Source organism: Pseudorasbora parva, chromosome 16 (genome assembly GCF_024679245.1).
Source record: "Pseudorasbora parva isolate DD20220531a chromosome 16, ASM2467924v1, whole genome shotgun sequence".
NCBI classification, from domain to species: domain Eukaryota; kingdom Metazoa; phylum Chordata; class Actinopteri; order Cypriniformes; family Gobionidae; genus Pseudorasbora; species Pseudorasbora parva.
This window is the reverse complement of record NC_090187.1, coordinates 40,538,335-40,558,855: the sequence shown is the minus strand read 5'-3', so window position 1 is coordinate 40,558,855 and position 20,521 is coordinate 40,538,335. Positions and strand designations below refer to the sequence as shown.

The following is a 20,521-nucleotide window of genomic DNA, read 5'->3' as shown; positions in this document are numbered from 1 at the left end:
GATGATGTACTATAATTAACACTTAAACATTATTGGAGTATTTATGTCAAACTTGTTTTAGTGTCATCTCAAACAATGGCTAATCTTGAACAAATGATGAACAGACTATTAGTAAAAGATCAGTAATGTATTGATGAATCCAAGTTTTCAGCTGGTGTGTGTTCAACTGCACACACATGCTAAAGCAGCATCATTGAGAAGAGCCGTTCCAGTCAGGGGACTGCAGTGTGTTCTGAATCTCTGCAGTCCTCTGTGTGGGATCTGGGATAATGTGAAGTGGATTAATGTCCTCTGACACACACATCAGGTGATGAGCAGAAGTGTCAGAGGTCGAACCCTCACCGGTCAGCACTTACACTAGTGTTCAACACCTACTACAGGTGATGTGGAACTCATTTACAACTCTTTCTGCATCCCCTAATCTAAAGTGTACACTACAATTGTATACACATCACTTGTATATGAATATATGGTATAGCATTCCACTAAAAATGAATGAATGTATTAACCAATAACTTATAAATTACTTATAACTGAATTAACAAAACAGTCATAAAATGTTAGCATACTACTAAGTCATTTATGAATGTCATGTTTTGTAAATGATTAGTTCATCATTATCAAATAACTTATAAGTGACTTATAACTGAACATTATTATAAAGTGTTACCATGTAAGCGATAATCCCTGATTCCTGACAAAGGCTCACTGTTTTGCTGAAGCCGGACGCTCTGCAGTTTACCCGGTGAACTGTGCTCAGTTCTGCAGACTCCGCTGGAGGCCATATCTGCCGTTTTCTTCTTGCCTCGCCCCTTCAGAAGATTCAAGAATCCCTACAAAAGAGGAAAACAGATTCTTTAACCCATGGGGTGAAAACCACTTCCTTTCCTCCCAACTCGTCCCACTGTCCTCACCCTCATCTTTAGTCTAGAACTGATTAATAATCGGAGACAAAAGTGATGGGCTGCTGTTTGTTAAATACTTGTGTTTGTTGTGTGTGTGTGTGTGTGTGTGGCCTACACCTGGGTTATGAGGACGTGTTTTGTGAGGACACGTGACTTATGAGGACATTATCATAAGATGATGTTCCTGATGTTTTACTTGACTGAAGAACCTCAGTGTTGTGTGTGTGTGTGGCTTACACCTGGGTTATGAGGACACATGATTTATGAGGACATTATCATAAGATGATGTTCCTGATGTTTGACTTGACTGAAGAACCTCAGTTTTGTGTGTGTGTGTGTGTGTGTGTGGCTTACACCTGGGTTATGAGGACACATGATTTATGAGGACATTATCATAAGATGATGTTCCTGATGTTTGGCCTGACTGAAGAACCTCAGTGTTGTGTGTGTGTGTGTGGCTTACACCTGGGTTATGAGGACACGTGATTTATGAGGACATTATCATAAGATGATGTTCCTGATGTTTTAGTTGACTGAAGAACCTCAGTGTTGTGTGTGTGTGTGTGTGGCTTACACCTGGGTTATGAGGACACATGATTTATGAGGACATTATCATAAGATGATGTTCCTGATGTTTTACTTGACTGAAGAACCTCAGTTTTGTGTGTGTGTGTGGCTTACACCTGGGTTATAAGGACACATGATTTATGAGGACATTATCATAAGATGATGTTCCTGATGTTTGACTTGACTGAAGAACCCCAGTGTTGTGTGTGTATGTGTGTGTGTGTGGCTTACACTTGGGTTATGAGGACACATGATTTATAAGGACATTCTCATAAGATGATGTTCCTGATGTTTGACCTGACTGAAGAACCTCAGTGTTGTGTGTGTGGCTTACACCTGGGTTATGAGGACACATGCGTGTCAAATGGTGTCTCCTCTGAATTTGCCTCACTGGCACGACATGCTCAAAACCCGTCTTCGGCGCAATAATTCCGATCTTTCATGTATTCATACTCTTGTGTAATTGACGCCCCATCCTAAATAAATCTGTCTCTTCCGTGATACCCTGAAAATTTTGAATAATCCGATCTAATATGATTTCCGACCTGTAAGGTTGCCAGAGTAATAATCTTACACGGTGTGTTAATAGGCCAGAGGAGAACTGGCACCCCGACTGAGTCTGGTTTCTCCCAAGGTTTATTTTTCTCCATCACGCCCTGATGGAGTTTTGGTTCCTTGCCACTGTCGCCTTTGGCTTGGCTTGCTCAGTTGGGGACACTAAAAATATGATTAAAGTTATTCAACTTATTATACAAATAAAATCTATGAATTAGGTCTTATTTAATTCTATAAACTATAATACTGATCTGCCAACATTGTCGCTATATGATAAATTAAAATAAGCTGATAACATCACTGTTTTCTCCAGTACGACTGTACAGCCAAATCTAATTTTGTCGCAATATTATCCTGTTTGACACTGTGAAGCTGCTTTGACACAATCGTGATTGTAAAAGCGCTATATAAATAAAGTTGATTGATTGATTGATTGATGATTTATGAGGACATTCTCATAAGACGATGTTCCTGATGTCTGACTTGACTGAAGAACCTCAGTTTTGTGTGTGTGTGTGGCTTACACCTGGGTTATGAGGACACATGATTTATGAGGACATTATCATAAGATGATGTTCCTGATGTTTGACCTGACTGAAGAACCTCAGTGTTGTGTGTGTGGCTTACACCTGGGTTATGAGGACACGTGATTTATGAGGACATTATCATAAGAAGATGTTCCTGATGTTTGACTTGACTGAAGAACCCCGGTTTTGTGTGTGTGTGTGTGGCTTACACCTGGGTTATGAGGACACATGATTTATAAGGACATTCTCATAAGATGATGTTCCTGATGTTTGACTTGACTGAAGAACCCCAGTGTTGTGTGTGTATGTGTGTGTGTGTGGCTTACACCTGGGTTATGAGGACACATGATTTATGAGGACATTATCATAAGATGATGTTCCTGATGTTTGACTTGACTGAAGAACCTCAGTTTTGTGTGTGTGTGTGTGTGTGTGTGTGGCTTACACCTGGGTTATGAGGACACATGATTTATGAGGACATTATCATAAGATGATGTTCCTGATGTTTGACTTGACTGAAGAACCCCAGTGTTGTGTGTGTATGTGTGTGTGTGGCTTACACCTGGGTTATGAGGACACATGATTTATGAGGACAGTCTCATAAGATGATGTTCCTGATGTTTGACTTGACTGAAGAACCTCAGTTTTGTGTGTGTGTGTGTGTGTGTGTGGCTTACACCTGGGTTATGAGGACACATGATTTATGAGGACATTATCATAAGATGATGTTCCTGATGTTTGACTTGACTGAAGAACCCCAGTGTTGTGTGTGTATGTGTGTGTGTGGCTTACACCTGGGTTATGAGGACACATGATTTATGAGGACAGTCTCATAAGATGATGTTCCTGATGTTTTACTTGACTGAAGAACCTCAGTGTTGTGTGTGTGTGTGTGTGTGGCTTACACCTGGGTTATGAGGACACATGATTTATGAGGACATTATCATAAGATGATGTTCCTGATGTTTTAGTTGACTGAAGAACCTCAGTGTTGTGTGTGTGTGTGTGTGGCTTACACCTGGGTTATGAGGACACATGATTTATGAGGACATTATCATAAGATGATGTTCCTGATGTTTGACTTGACTGAAGAACCTCAGTTTTGTGTGTGTGTGTGTGTGTGTGTGGCTTACACCTGGGTTATGAGGACACATGATTTATGAGGACATTATCATAAGATGATGTTCCTGATGTTTTAGTTGACTGAAGAACCTCAGTGTTGTGTGTGTGTGTGTGTGGCTTACACCTGGGTTATGAGGACACATGATTTATGAGGACATTCTCATAAGATGATGTTCCTGATGTTTTACTTGACTGAAGAACCTCAGTGTTGTGTGCGTGTGTGTGTGTGGCTTACACCTGGGTTATGAGGACACATGATTTATGAGGACATTATCATAAGATGATGTTCCTGATGTTTGACTTGACTGAAGAACCTCAGTGTTGTGTGTGTGTGTGGCTTACACCTGGGTTATGAGGACACATGATTTATGAGGACATTATCATAAGATGATGTTCCTGATGTTTTAGTTGACTGAAGAACCTCAGTGTTGTGTGTGTGTGTGGCTTACACCTAGGTTGTGAGGACACATGATTTATAAGGACATTATCATAAGATGATGTTCCTGATGTTTGACTTGACTGAAGAACCTCAGTGTTGTGTGTGTGTGTGGCTTACACCTGGGTTATGAGGACACGTAATTACGGGGATATGGAATAACACACTTGAACACAACTCATGGTTGACTCAAAGTGCTGTCCAATAGACATGAAGACAAACATAATAGAAAGAGAACACAAACAATACAGTAGATACGTTATACCTGGTTAAAAGCTAACCCTAACCCTAATTATATGTAGTAAAAAGTTACAGTTAACCTCTAGTCTGGCTAACCCTGACCCTGATCATAACAGAAGTAGGTAGTAAAAGTTATAGTTAACCTCTAGTCTGGCTAACCCTAACCCTGATCATAACAGAAGTAGGTAGTAAAAAGTTATAGTTAACCTCTAGTCTGGCTAACCCTGACCCTGATCATAACAGAAGTAGGTAGTAAAAGTTATAGTTAACCTCTAGTCTGGCTAACCCTGACCCTGATCATAACAGAAGTAGGTAGTAAAAGTTATAGTAGACCTATAGTCTGGCTAACCCTAACCCTGATCATGACAGAAGTAGGTAGTAAAAGTTATAGTTAACCTCTAGTCTGGCTAACCCTAACCCTGATCATAACCGAAGTAGGTAGTAAAAGTTATCGTTAACCTCTAGTCTGGCTAACCCTAACCCTGATCATAACAGAAGTAGGTAGTAAAAGTTATAGTAGACCTATAGTCTGGCTAACCCTAACCCTGATCATAACAGAAGTAGGTAGTAAAAGTTATAGTAGACCTATAGTCTGGCTAACCCTAACCCTGATCATGACAGAAGTAGGTAGTAAAAGTTATAGTTAACCTCTAGTCTGGCTAACCCTAACCCTGATCATAACCGAAGTAGGTAGTAAAAGTTATCGTTAACCTCTAGTCTGGCTAACCCTAACCCTGATCATAACAGAAGTAGGTAGTAAAAGTTATAGTAGACCTATAGTCTGGCTAACCCTAACCCTGATCATAACAGAAGTAGGTAGTAAAAGTTATAGTTTACCTCTAGTCTGGCTAACCCTAACCCTGATCATAACAGAAGTAGGTAGTAAAAGTTATTGTTAACCTCTAGTCTGGCTAACCCTAACCCTGATCATGACAGAAGTAGGTAGTAAAAGTTATAGTAGACCTCTAGTCTGGCTAACCCTAACCCTGATCATAACAGAAGTAGGTAGTAAAAGTTATAGTAGACCTCTAGTCTGGCTAATCCTGACCCTGATCATGACAGAAGTAGGTAGTAAAAGTTACAGTTTACCTCTAGTCTGGCTAACCCTAACCCTGATCATAACAGAAGTAGGTAGTAAAAGTTATCGTTAACCTCTAGTTAGGCTAACCCTAACCCTGATCATAACAGAAGTAGGTAGTAAAAGTTATAGTAGACCTCTTGTCTGGCTAATCCTAATCCTGATCATAACAGAAGTAGGCAGTAAAAGTTATAGTTTACCTCTAGTCTGGCTAACCCTAACCCTGATCATAACAGAAGTAGGTAGTAAAAGTTATTGTTAACCTCTAGTCTGGCTAACCCTAACCCTGATCATAACAGAAGTAGGTAGTAAAAGTTATAGTTTACCTCTAGTCTGGCTAACCCTAACCCTGATCATAACCGAAGTAGGTAGTAAAAGTTATTGTTAACCTCTAGTCTGGCTAACCCTAACCCTGATCATAACAGAAGTAGGTAGTAAAAGTTATAGTTTACCTCTAGTCTGGCTAACCCTAACCCTGATCATAACAGAAGTAGGTAGTAAAAGTTATCGTTAACCTCTAGTCTGGCTAACCCTGACCCTGATCATGACAGAAGTAGGTAGTAAAAGTTATAGTTAACCTCTAGTCTGGCTAACCCTAACCCTGATCATAACAGAAGTAGGTAGTAAAAGTTATCGTTAACCTCTAGTCTGGCTAACCCTGACCCTGATCATGACAGAAGTAGGTAGTAAAAGTTATAGTTAACCTCTAGTCTGGCTAACCCTAACCCTGATCATGACAGAAGTAGGCAGTAAAAGTTATAGTAGACCTCTAGTCTGGCTAACCCTAACCCTGATCATAACAGAAGTAGGTAGTTAAAGTTATAGTTAACCTCTAGTCTGGCTAACCCTAACCCTGATCATGACAGAAGTAGGTAGTAAAAGTTATAGTTAACCTCTGGTCTGGCTAACCCTAATCCTGATCATAACAGAAGTAGGTAGTAAAAGTTATCGTTAACCTCTAGTCTGGCTAACCCTAACCCTGATCATGACAGAAGTAGGTAGTAAAAGTTATAGTTTACCTCTAGTCTGGCTAACCCTAACCCTGATCATAACAGAAGTAGGTAGTAAAAGTTATCGTTAACCTCTAGTCTGGCTAACCCTGACCCTGATCATGACAGAAGTAGGTAGTAAAAGTTATAGTTAACCTCTAGTCTGGCTAACCCTAACCCTGATCATAACAGAAGTAGGTAGTAAAAGTTATCGTTAACCTCTAGTCTGGCTAACCCTGACCCTGATCATGACAGAAGTAGGTAGTAAAAGTTATAGTTAACCTCTAGTCTGGCTAACCCTAACCCTGATCATGACAGAAGTAGGCAGTAAAAGTTATAGTAGACCTCTAGTCTGGCTAACCCTAACCCTGATCATAACAGAAGTAGGTAGTTAAAGTTATAGTTAACCTCTAGTCTGGCTAACCCTAACCCTGATCATGACAGAAGTAGGTAGTAAAAGTTATAGTTAACCTCTGGTCTGGCTAACCCTAACCCTGATCATAACAGAAGTAGGTAGTTAAAGTTATAGTTAACCTCTAGTCTGGCTAACCCTAACCCTGATCATGACAGAAGTAGGTAGTAAAAGTTATAGTTAACCTCTGGTCTGGCTAACCCTAATCCTGATCATAACAGAAGTAGGTAGTAAAAGTTATCGTTAACCTCTAGTCTGGCTAACCCTAACCCTGATCATAACAGAAGTAGGTAGTAAAAGTTATCGTTAACCTATAGTCCGGCGGCCCGCCACATTCTAATCTGCCCCGATTTTACCAGATTTTAGTTTGACTGACAGATGCTTTGCCAAAGCAATTGAGTAAAACACAACTTCAAAGAAACTGAAAAAAAAATGTTTGGTTTATTATGAAACTGATAATGAACCAAAAATTAAATTTTTTACATTGCTGAAATGAAATAAGTATTCTGTTTCTACATATTTATGTAAAAGAGAAGCGCACACTTTGCTCATGCAAACAGCTTCTGATCTGGTGTTTTCAGCGTATCAGGTCACAGTAACACACACACACAACACTGAGGTTCTTCAGTCAAGTCAAACATCAGGAACATCATCTTATGAGAATGTCCTCACCAATCATGTGTCCTCATAACCCAGGTGTAAGCCACACACACACAACACTGGGTTTCTTCAGTCAAGTCAAACATCAGGAACATCATCTTATGAGAATGTCCTTATAAATCATGTGTCCTCATAACCCAGGTGTAAGCCACACACACACACACACACACACAACACTGAGCTTTTTCAGTCAGGTCAAACATCAGGAACATCATCTTATGAGAATGTCCTTATAAATCATGTGTCCTCACAACCCAGGTGTAAGCCACACACACACACACACACACACAACACTGAGGTTCTTCAGTCAAGTCAGACATCAGGAACATCTTCTTATGATAAGGTCCTCACAAAACGTGTAAGCCACACACACCTGACATACTGTGATGCATTTAAAGTCAGGAACATTACCTTGGATAATATGAATCTTTAAAATAATCTTACAAATGCTAAATAGGTTATGTAAAGTTTACAGTACCGTGCATTTCCTTGGCCACTCAGAATCGCCGTAATTGTGTGATATCTTCACCAGGACAGATGCTCCTTACAGCAAATAGGCAAACGTGAAGTTTTTCTATCCACACGGATCGTCTTCATCCAGTTGTTTGGATTCATATGTTCAGAGATTACAAGTCATCCAAAGGGAACTGTCATCTCGGGCTGATCAACACTAAATAAATGACAATTCAACTTTCAATTAAGAATTCTTATTCCTGTTAGACACAAAAAAAGACAATATCAGTGATGAAAATCTAATATCATCAAATATATTCTTTGTGATCACCAATCATTTAATAGTTTAATAGTGTTTGGTATTAAGATGTGTTTTGGACGATCGGATCAAAAGTGGATGATGCTCAACACAGGTGTAAATGGGGTTTAAAACATTTTGAGCTTGTCAACTTTCAACCACTTCCAGAAGTTGGAAAACTCATTCGACCAGATTGCTTTCGTAGTGTAACGTCTGTGTGGTTGAATGTGTTCGAACAGTCACAAAAGACCGCCTGCTCTCCGCTGAATGACCTAATGTGGAAACTAGAGATGCTTCGATACCAGTATCGGTATCAGCCCAAAATACCAGAGAAAGATGAAATAAATGCATCTAATTAACAGAATATTAAACAAAATTAAATATCCATACTATAGCTGCTGTGCACAAGCTGATGAGTGAAACACGCAGAGTGGATTGAGCTGACGTTTTTCACAGACATCACTGAAAATGATGGCCCATAATTACACAGACTTCTGTTGCATGCACTTGACTGCTAACCCACTCACCAGGACACATTTGGATTAAAAATACATTGTATATGCAAATAAAAAAAGGTTGAAGGTTACATTACATTTTAATATAAGATGTAAAATTTTTATTTGACATAAGAAGACACAGATATGACAGTTAATACATTTAAAAATACTGTTCACCTCTGGCTTTATTGATCAGTTATTTTAGGGTTTTGATCTTCTCTTGAGTCTTTGACTAGGCTAGGCATTAAGGGTGTGAACCTACACTGGTCTCACGGTTCGATTCGATTATGATTATCATGCCATCGATTCGGTTCGATAACACGATTCAGCACACTGCACTGACGATGCACTTCATCCTCATGTATATAATTTTGTCAGTCAGTTATATGAACTGAACCTTTTATTTTACCTGCTCAAAGAAAACACACTTCTTTAATGTATCAAACATGAAACAAAATGTAAAAACATAAAACGTTTTGTGACCAAATGTAAATAAATCGTTTTGATAAATCAGATATATCTAATCTGTAAAAATGCATTAAATGACCAGGTGTAAACATGCCCTTTAAGAACTCGAACGTTGATATAATTAGATTTTTGGCTGAGCTGGGTCCACCTTGTCACTGGCAGGCGTTAACAGCTCACGATGAAAATGGCTAACGTGGTTTCTCAAGTTAGTGGTATTACCCCATGCACATTTTATTTGTGCGTGACATAATTTACACACAGCATGTGTGTTCTCCAGGTCGTGCTTACCAGGTTGTTCAAAAAATCCGAAATGTGCCCAGATGTCTGCTTTAAAAATAGTTGGAGCATTTTTAACTACTCACACTCGTGTCTCGCCTCCCTCTACCTTTATATGCTACCGCGACAATGCACATACACGACAAATGATGGCAGAAAAGCGTCAGTACATTATAATAGGTTATGGTCTATTACTGAACTGATACCGAATCGTATTTGTCTGCATCGCGATGCATCAAAAAAACAAATAATTTCGACAGCCCAACTAGGCATGTTTCCTATTAATTGTCCTAGGAACCTCTAAGTTTATTTTAATTTTTGTGTATTTTGTATTACTCTATAATGTTGTAGTTGAAGGTTATTTAAAAATATACAAAACAGGCCAAAAGTTTGGACACGTTACTATTTGTAATGTTTTTGAAAGAAGTTTCTTCTGCTCATCAAGCCTGCATTTATTTGATCAAAAATACAGAACAAAAATTAATATTGTGATATATTATTACAATTTAAAATATTTGTTTTTCAATGTATTCTACTTTAAATGATCATTTATTTCTGTGATCAAAGCTGATTTTTCAGGATGGTTCCTCCAGTCTTCAGTGATCATGATCCTTCAGAAATCATTCTCATATTCTGATTTATTATGAGTGTTGGAAACAGTTCTGCTGACTAATATATTTGATGAATAAAAGGTTCAAAAGAACTGCATTTATTCAAAATAAAAACATATTTTCAAATAATATAAATCTCCTTTACTATCACTTTTTATCAATTTAACACATCCTTGCTGAATAAAATTATTGATTTATTTAAAAAAAAGAAATAAAAAAATGACTGACCCCAAATGACTGACCAGTATTGTATACAGTTGTTACAAACGATTTCTATTTTTAAAACATTTGCTTCTTTTTTTTATTTTTATTTTTTTTACTTTTTATTCATCAAAGTATTATAAAAACATATCACAGGTTATGAAATAATATTAGTCAGCAGAACTGTTTCCAACACTCATAATGAATCCTCATCTGAGAATGATTTCTGAAGGATCATGATCACTGAAGACTGGAGGAATGATCCTGAACATTCAGCTCTGATCACAGAAATAAATCATCATTTAAAGTAGAATAAATTGAAAAACAAATATTTTAAATTGTAATAATATATCACAATATTAATTTTTTTCTGTATTTTTGATCAAATAAATGCAGGGTTGATGAGCAGAAGAAACTTCTTTCAAAAACATTACAAATAGTAATGTGTCCAAACTTTTGGCCTGTACTATATATATATTGAGCCCTGCAAATATAGGGAGTTACTTTCAAGTCCTGCCTCTTTTGTTATAAAATTAAGTTGTTATGGGGAAAAATAATGTCTAAAATAAAGTCTGGCCCACCAGGAATTTCAATGGGCCCACCCTGCATCTCAAAGCTGGAGCCGGGCCTGTGATACAGCAATAGCATGAACAGTGGAAGTAACTGTAGCTCCTATAATACAGTTTAACAGGCATAATTAGGCATGCAAATAACTGAAGGATATCTATTTGCTAAGCCAACTCAATTTGATTCATATTCTTTTGGTTTCTCTATTCATTATTTTTAAAAATGAAAAATGCAATGAAAATACAAGTTATTGGTACTATTGGTAAGTTGGAAGTTCGTTCTGGAAAAGTGGTATCAGTTCATCCCTAGCGTAAACATTACAGGACGTGTGCAAGACAGTCAGCTAATTACCCAAGTTACCCAAGAGAAAAAACGTAGAGCACAATGTTCTCTCTCACCATTTCTTGATTTCTGACACATTCACAGTGTTCGGCTGGTCTCCGGTCACGTTCATGTGTAAATTGCGTGAGATAATTTTTGTCCATTAGAACAAAAGACCCGAAAAAGCCCATACATTTACTCACCCATACACCCTCCCTTTGAAGAAATCAGGACAGAAGTGGTTGAAAATGAATAAAAGAGACTGACTAAAACACCAAGTGTAAACGGGAATGTGTGTCCCTCATCTACTCGAGATCCGATCGACCAAAACGCATCTTAATACCAGGTGTAAATTAGGGATGCACAATTTATAGCCACCATATCGTTATCATCCAATAAATGGACATTATTAATGTTAACGTTATCAATCCGATATGAAAATTATGCCGATATATATAAGCTGATAGATCATGTAATTTTCCTTCAGCCGAGACACTTCAGATGCGCAGTATTCATCATGATGGTTTTGAATTGCTTGATATGATTGGAATCACTTTTTTTTAAATGTAATGTAAGGGGGGGCTTACATTAGCTTACATTGTTGCAGCCATTAAAATAGTTCAGTTTTGTTTTTAATGTCAAAGTAGTTATATTTTGTTTCGTTTCATTGTTAAGTTAATTTAGAAAAATGTTTAGAGCAATTTTTTGTTTGTTAAATTAAAGTTTACATTTTTTTTAAGTGACGACCAAGCGGCCAGTGGCCAACAGTGAGTAAACCGCATGTTTAATCAATTTAGCCTCTCAAATCAACTATTGACTTGTCTTGCCTATAATAAAATCCATAGATTTTAAAACACTTCAAGCATCACAATGTTAGTTAATTTAGCCTACTATAATATTACCTCCACATTAAAAAGGCATTTTTGACGAGCTGAGGCAGGCTGATGCTGCTCGCAACGGCACTCACAAACAAAACGAGCTAAACAATCTAAACAAATACAAAAATAAAAGAACATGCAGTTTGTATTATACCTTACACCTCTGCAAAATGAATATAAATCAGATCTTAAATTCCCGCGGTATACCCTATATTTAACGGAGTTCACAGCAACGAAAGCAAAAGATTCAAGATACATTTTATTCAGCAGCTCAAAGACCGCAAAATGAAAGAGCGAAGCACTGGTAAGATCATTTATTAATTTTTATTGAAGATGATTGTGTTTTTGAGCATCTAAGACTTAGACTACGACCATTTGCGTTGGCTTGCTTTACTCATTTGCGGCGATGCGTGTTGCAGCTCCATCATATCTATCTGACTACAACCTATAGCCCATAACACGCTCTCACACACGTTTATTATTTTAACCATTTGCCAGGAGTAAAATTTACACGTGGTTTAAGATACCTGGTCAGAGAAAATGAATGAAGGAATCATTTGTAAAAAGGCCCTAACTCTAGCAGCTGCTGAAGAAACGCGCGCTGCTGCTGGCGCTGGACTCTTTAACCCTGAGCGAGCATGTCTTGACAGTCGAGTAAGCTATCATGGTCTCATGATGTTTCCACCAGTGCAGCACATCTCATTGTTCCTTTTAATTAATCAAATAAATATAAAACAAATGAGAAGCCTAAAAAGGTCCGAAGCCCGGCCCACATTTAGGTATGACGTGAAAATTAGCCCGAAGTCCGGCCCTAGGGGCGTAAAAAAGTCGGGCTCTGCTCTAGTGTGAATCTAGGTTCTATTGTTGAGCTGTACTGTATGTTCTGCTGTTTGCACAATAAAATAAAAACGTGAAAAAAGTATTTTTAACGGGTCACAGATACTCGTCGGTTGTATTTTTATGTAATGCTAAGTCAATATTATAATCTTATCAGTTAACTGTTAATAATCGATTAATAAGCATCGCTTGTCGGTCGGGAAAATTAACCGAAATGAGCATCCCTAGTAGAGAGGTTTATATAAAGGGGTTTGAGTGATCAATTATCAGTATTTACATTTCTCTCCGATATGGCAGGAAATTAATGTGGAGGATTTGAACTGTGAAGATGATTGACGGCAGTTTAAACTGTGATATGATGCACATAACTAAGCAACAGAGTCCGTTAAAGATAATAAAGTAGTATGTCCCAAAACTTGCATACTCTTCCGCTACACACTCAAAAGGATATACTTTTGTTCACAAAAAGAGTATACTTTTAGGACGTAGTATAAGTAGGCGAATTGGGACGCAGCGTATGTCTTTTGGAATGAAAGTGCGCAGTGAACTGCCTTGAAACTCGAGCTGGCGCCGGCTGTTCTTCCCTGCCAAAAAACAGAATGGGTCACGTGACCTCCAGAGCTCTATAGGATGCGTTTGGTTGAGTTAATTAACGTTGGAGTAAAGTGCTTTATAGTACCGTTGATCATCTTTAGCTTCAGCACGTACTGCTCAAACAGTGATGCACAACATTAATAACTACTGGGACTGTCCTATACATAACATTACACTGAGAACACTCTTGTAATAAAATGCTGTTAATTCTTTGGGATTAGATGTTGTGTTTCAGTGCGTTGTTGCAGAAGGGCAATTCTACAACAGGAGTTACACAGATTAGCATGTAACTTAGTCAAAGCTTCACTTGAGCATTTGCGTAATTTTTTGCAGATATAAGCAATATAGCGTGTTTCATTGAGTTAATAACCCGCAGCACATCATTGTACGAGTGATCATCTTAATCTTTAGCGCACGCTCTGTAGCAATGCACAACATTAATAACATATGATTGGGGTTGTCATATTACATTATAATAGTATACACTAATGTAATAAGTTGTAAAGTCTTCGGGTTTAGTTGTTGTGTTTCATAGGAAGAGCGCTATTCTGACTACATAACTTAGATCATCTGTGTGTGATTTTGTGCAAATATAAGTTGCAATACCATGTTGATTTTGTTCAAATATCTGCATTATCGTATACAGGATGTGTTCTGTTGAGTAAATAACCTGGTAGCAACGTGGAGACTTATCCATGGCACATGCATTTTGATTCTTTATAGCCTAAGTCATGCTGGCCAATGACTTGTTTGCATTATTTAGTTTTTTTTTTTTGTTAGGCAGTGGGTGTTTTTGGTAACACTTTACAATGAGGTCTCATTTGTTAATGCATTAACTAACATGAACTAATATAAAGCAATAACCTTTGTTAATGGTAGTTATGTTGAATGAAAATGTTGAGATTAACATGAACTAAGGTTCATAAATCCTGTAGAAGCATTATTAATTCATTGGTGGATCATGTTAACTGATGGTAATAAAATCAAACCTTATTGTAAAGTGGTACAATAAAAGTTAAGGAATCTTACACTAGTACAAACTGTACTCCATATGTTTGATTTATGTTAAAGTGTTTGGGATATGGCTTTTTTTTTATGGTGAGCCTTTAGTTTTTGTAATCAGGTGCTCAAAGTATATAAAAATTTGTATTTAGGTATAGGTCAATATATTGGTATCGGCTTTCTGATATAAATAATTATCATTATCGGGCAAAATGTTCATATCGGTGCATCCCTATTGTAAACAGGGCCATAATTACAAACTTACATACACATCAAACACTTACCAGAGGAGTTTTCCATCATAATGAAGCTCAAAGATGAACACTTTCAGAGCGTCATAAAGATATGTTCTTTGCCTCCGCTCTCATTCTTCTTTGCTTATGAGTCTCGTCTGTATTCCAGCAGGAAATCTGCCTTCTCAAACTCAGTACAACTGAACAACAGAAGAAAAACATCACTGTAAACAACATATGTATCTGGCACAGCTTTATTAAACAAAATATTTTCACTTAAACTTAGCTCTATCAGACCATTCTCTCTTCTGAAGGGAAAACTGTACAGCCTCCTCCAGCGCATTATCTGATGTGTCTGCTGTCATAAAGAAAAACATCTATAATTATGACCATTGCATTTAATTTAACATTATTCAGCAAGATTGTTTTCATTATAAACATTAATACTTACAGTTCTATTGGTACAGAGTATATTTTATTACATTCAGGAGGAATAAAAGCATATATTGATTTCCTAGTTTCTTAAAAATGATAATAATAGTAACTTTAAACTGAGCTAACATTAAACTACAGTACTATTTACAGTAGCATGTCAGGATACTTTATCCCCTTCACAGATTGTAGTCATGACAACGCATTGTTACGATGGCTAGACTGATGTATGTGCTCAAAATAAGTTATTTACAATTATATTGGAATCTAAAACAAGTTAAATATGACAAGCATCTCTGATTCTCTCCTTACAGTCTGGGATCAGAATGACTCTATGCTAGCCCCGTTAGCATCAGGTGCTAGTTGCTTTCTGACTGTAAAACGAGCAGAAAATACCTTATAAAACACACACAAACAAGCCAAAATGAGCCACAAGCGATTAAACAGCAGATTAACTTACCTTTCTTTTAATAGTTGCTTCAAACAGGTCCAAATCACAGAAGTTTTCTCAGGTGGTTTCAATCCAGTCCAAACAGGAAATTAACCGATTATATGATATTATAATATATTTAAGGATTACATTTCATCGAGGGATCACTCTACGTTAAAAAATATATTTGACAGTTCATCAATTGTAGACAATAATGCTTAAATAATGAGTAAATTACATAAATCCACTTGTATAAGGAAATTAGATGTACACACTGGGTCTGAGAAATTCCGACATTATGAGGACTTCAGGCGGTCAGCCAATCAGAAGCTCCGATTCCTTACACGAGAGTGAATATTTATGAGGGGTGCAGTACCGCAGACCCACGTCCAGGGGCGCTGTCTCGATACACAGCTGATACACAAAATCAGGTCTATGTGAATTATAAGGACTTTAGCTGAAATTCTGGATTTTAGCTCCCCCTATGTATAGAAACACTTCTACACTGTTAGAATTATGAGGACATCGGCCCTGTCCTCATAATTCAAAATGTCCTCATAATGTGGCGTGTATTCAGGTGAAATGTCCCCGTAATACACATAGGCGCACACACACACACACACACACACACACACACACACACACACACACACACACACACACACACACACACACACACACACACACACACACACACACACACACACACACACACACACAAACTGTGTCTTTTTTTCTCTAGCTTGCTTACTAATCTAGTTGTCAAATAAACCTGGCATTGTATATTGTGAATATTATTGGCTCCTTGATGAATTGCTCGGTTCGTCTCTTGGATAAAAGAGTCTGCTTAAATGCATAAATGTGATTCACTTGCAGAAGCACATTTTTGTTGTTGATGCAAATTAATGGTTTTAGACCCTGAAACACTTCTAAAATAAGCAATAAAAAAATGCAATAAATAATTCCAAATCCACACACACACATATATATATATATATTATCCTTAAATAAAGATTTAAACGGTTATGAATCAGCGAATTGATTGATGATTCGGATTGCGTGTCCAAATGCTGAAATCACCTGACATTGGCGATCTGAATCATTGATCGATTTACTGATTCATAACCGTTTGAATCTTTATTTGAGGTTTAAAAACAAACGCGGAAGAGAAGACAATGCTGAATAAAGTCGTAGTTCTTGTTATTTTTGGACCAAAATGTATTTTCGACGCTTCAAGAGATTCTAACTAACTAACTGATGTCACATATGGACTACTTTGATGATGTTTTTATTCCCTTTCTGGACATGGACAGTATAGTGTGCATACACTTGCATACACCGTTTGGACTAAATATAAAATATCTTAAACTGTGTTCTGAAGATGAACGGAGGTCTTACGGGTGAGGAACGACATTAGGGTGAGTCATTAATGACATCAATTTCATTTTTGGGTGAACTAACCCTTTAAATAGTAAATGTCCCTGGTCTCCATTTCAGAAATCTGGTCAATTTGAACAAATTGGTGAACATAAGAGTCTTTTTCTGAACCCAAACTTTTGAAAAACATTCAACCGTATCTCACTTTCCCCCTCTCGTGTCAGCGTTAACTCTTTTGTGTGCCAGCGGTGGCACTCGTTTTTTAAGGTTTCCGACCCCTGCGCTCCCCCTGCGTGTGTTTTGCGGAAGTGGAAGATTGGGCGATATCACTCGTCCCGTGTAATCAGCACGCTGTGTCTGAGGCAGAGTGGTGTGAAGCGGATTCTCGTCTGTGCTCATGTTCAGCCTTGCTGCTCTTCTCAGCGTCTTCTGACTGTAACTCTGGCATAAGAGGCAAAATCAGAGAGGGCGAAGTGACCTTATAGTGCTCAATGAGGGGAGAGATGTGTAGCGGTGACTAATGGCCCATATCCGGGTGAGAATGAGCGTGTGCATGAGTTTAACTACGTATGACTGAAAACAAATTATAACTCTGGGAAAGACTAGACCACTTCACTGATTATAGTAATCCCTGACCATTTATAAAAGAGCCGTGCGGACACTGACTAATAGCAGGGGAACACAGTAAACAGGCTATATTTGTAAAGAAATGTGCACCGTAAAGATCTATTCATGCTCATGTTTTTCCTGCTTCCTATATCCTGAGTTAACCTCCTCAAATCATGTTCAGTCTTCCCAGCGTTTGTTTTGTTTCCATGGCAACGGGGGCTGATGAGTTCACCATTGTGTGCAACTGTTGTGCAGTGAGCCATACAAGGACAACACTTTCTGTTGTTTGAAATGCTGGGTATGGAACTTCAGATACTTTATGTTTAATACTAATTATCACCATCTTTAACTCAAGGATGTTTGTCTGTCACATTATGTTCTGTTCAGTTTTTCTCTTGAATGAATAAACCATTCTCTGCTGTAGTGGTAAATTAATACTTAGCTATTGTAAAAGGGGGACCAATTGGTGAAACAACAGTTGTTAATCAGCCACATGCCAAGATGAAATTTTAATCGGGACAGAAACAATATTTATGCCGTTCTTCCCAAGAGCATATAATCATGAATGCATTCAGCATTAGGGCTGTTGACTCGAATATTAAAACAGTCTTTCAGTAGATGACACCCGGCGCAAACACAACACTAGAATCTCAAGCTGGAACACACAGATTGTTTGATGAGACATTAGAAGATGCAAAACACATCTAGTTCATTTTTAAAAAGCCTATTGCTTTATTATACTTCCAAATCCAGAACAGTTGGGGCATTTTGTAAAAGGTAATAAAATCAAGAATCTGGGATTTGTTCATTCTCAAACAAAAGAACAAATAAAAGATTTCAAATGTTTTCACTGAACAACTTTGTAAATATTAAAAGATGTTAATGGCTGTTACACACTCCAATAAACTTTGGACAAAGGCAAAATAAAAGTGAATAAAAGTTAGTCCGTCCATGCATGCAACTATGCGTCCGTCTGTCCGTCTATGTGTACGTCCGTCGATGCATCCATCCGTCCGTCCATCTGTCTGTCCGTCCGTCCGTCCGTCCGTCCAGTCAGTTCATCTATCTATCCATCCATCCATCCATCCATCCATCCATCCATCCAGTCAGTTCATCTATCTATGCATCTCTCCATTCATTCGTCCGCCCGTCTGTCTATGCACCCATCCATCAGTGTGTTCGTCCATCCATTCGTCCATGCATCCATCCATCCATCCATGCATCCATCCATCCATCCATCCATCCATCCATCCATCCATCCATCCATCCATCCATCCATCCATCCATCCAGTCAGTTCATCTATCTATGCATCTGTCCATCCATTCGTCCATCCATCCATCCATCCATCCATCCATCCATCCATCCGTCCGTCCGTCCGTCCGTCCGTCCGTCCGTCCGTCCATCCATCCATCCATCCATCCATTCATCCATCCATCCATCCATCCATCCATCCATCCATCCATCCATTCATCCATCCGTCCGCCCGTCTGTCTATGCACCCATCCATCAGTGTCCATCCATTTGTCCATGCATCCATCCGTCCGTCCGTCCATCCATCCATCCATCCATCCATCCATCCATCCATCCATCCATCCATCCATCCATCCATCCATCCATCCATCCATCCATCCATCCATCCATCCATCCATCCATCCATCCACCCACCCATCCATCTTATTTGCAATAATCTGTAATAATAATAATAGTATATATTTAATAATCATATTTCACAATATTACTATTTTTACTGTATTTTGGGTTAAAAAAGCAGCCTCTGTGACCATAAAAGTCTTTCAAAAACATAAAAAAATGCGTATATTTTGACAAGTTTGAGAACATTCTACCATATGGCAAAATAAATCACTCTCGCCAAGCTTGCCATTATAATTCAATTCGCAAACAGATGACTCTTAAAAGTCAATTATTTTTTAAATCAGTCTAAAGTCTCATCAATTCTGAGTTTTATTAGGATTTTAATCATTTTAATGAATCAATCACTGAATCGATATTTTTGTACGGTTATGTTTAACTGATCAATCAGAAATTGTTACTGTTATGTGCACTTAAGCATCTACAGCCTACAATATAAAATGAGGTTTGTAAGACTAAACATCAGTATAATTTCTGACTTTTCACATAATAATAAATCTAGGCCGCTTTTTGGATAGGAAATGATTAGGTTCAATGTTTTTCTTGATTCTAAAACCTAGAGGCAAATCTGAAATCAGATTCCCGCCCACCTTACTTGTTATCTGCAAAATCTTTCATCCTTTGACCTTTGTCTCCTGTATCTGAGCTGCATTTGCATGCTCCCTTTCTCCTCCCAACAAAGTCATGTTAACATTCAGCACAACACATCATATCATAACTGATAGTGGGGTCACATTTCCCCAGTGGAGCTGGGATGCAGAACCGCATCTACCTTGATCTCATTACTAGGAGGTTTTTACAGGACCCTTGCTAAGTCTTCATCTCTTATTCCTTTTCATAATGTTCCTTATTCAAAGAGCTTTTCAAATTTGGTGTCATCATCCTGTACGTACCCGGCGTAGGAGGGAGATCTCTCTGCAATACTGTACAACATGAAAGAGAAAATGCCCTCTACAATCACAAATCTTTCAGAGGAGGTGTCAGCTTCATGCCATCACTCCCTGTATTGGCACTCACCATTAAACCAATCGCCCTGGGTGCAGAGAACAGAGAGATACATCCAGTCTGAATCTGATTCACCCAAAAAGACTCCCTGAAGTTGGAACCGCATATACTTTCTGCATTATAAAGATGCGCTAAACATACACTGCCCGGTCGCTGTTTGGACTTAAAAAGTGTGTAGCTTTATATCTCTATAACAACCATGTAGGAAGACACATCATGGCCATATTCCAGGATGACAATGCACTGTAAAAAACATTAAATTTGTACAAAAAAAAAAATCTTAGTACCAA

At 38.0% G+C, this 20,521-nt stretch overlaps 2 long non-coding RNA genes across 3 annotated transcripts in view; both read right to left on the bottom strand.

Annotated features, from left to right (window-relative positions):
• LOC137043565 (uncharacterized) overlaps positions 1-20,521 on the bottom strand; it is a 242,401-nt gene that overhangs the window by 18,266 nt on the left and 203,614 nt on the right. The gene's annotated exons all lie outside the window — the stretch shown is intronic.
• On the bottom strand, positions 191-16,216 carry LOC137043537 (uncharacterized). 2 transcript variants are annotated; one of them, XR_010898514.1, is made up of 5 exons: positions 15,620-16,216; positions 15,025-15,085; positions 14,779-14,927; positions 7,970-8,204; positions 191-833 (listed from the first exon to the last, which is right to left on the bottom strand). It is a non-coding gene; the product is annotated as an uncharacterized lncRNA (long non-coding RNA). The 2 variants fall into 2 exon arrangements; XR_010898515.1 differs by having other exon boundaries at positions 7,970-8,161.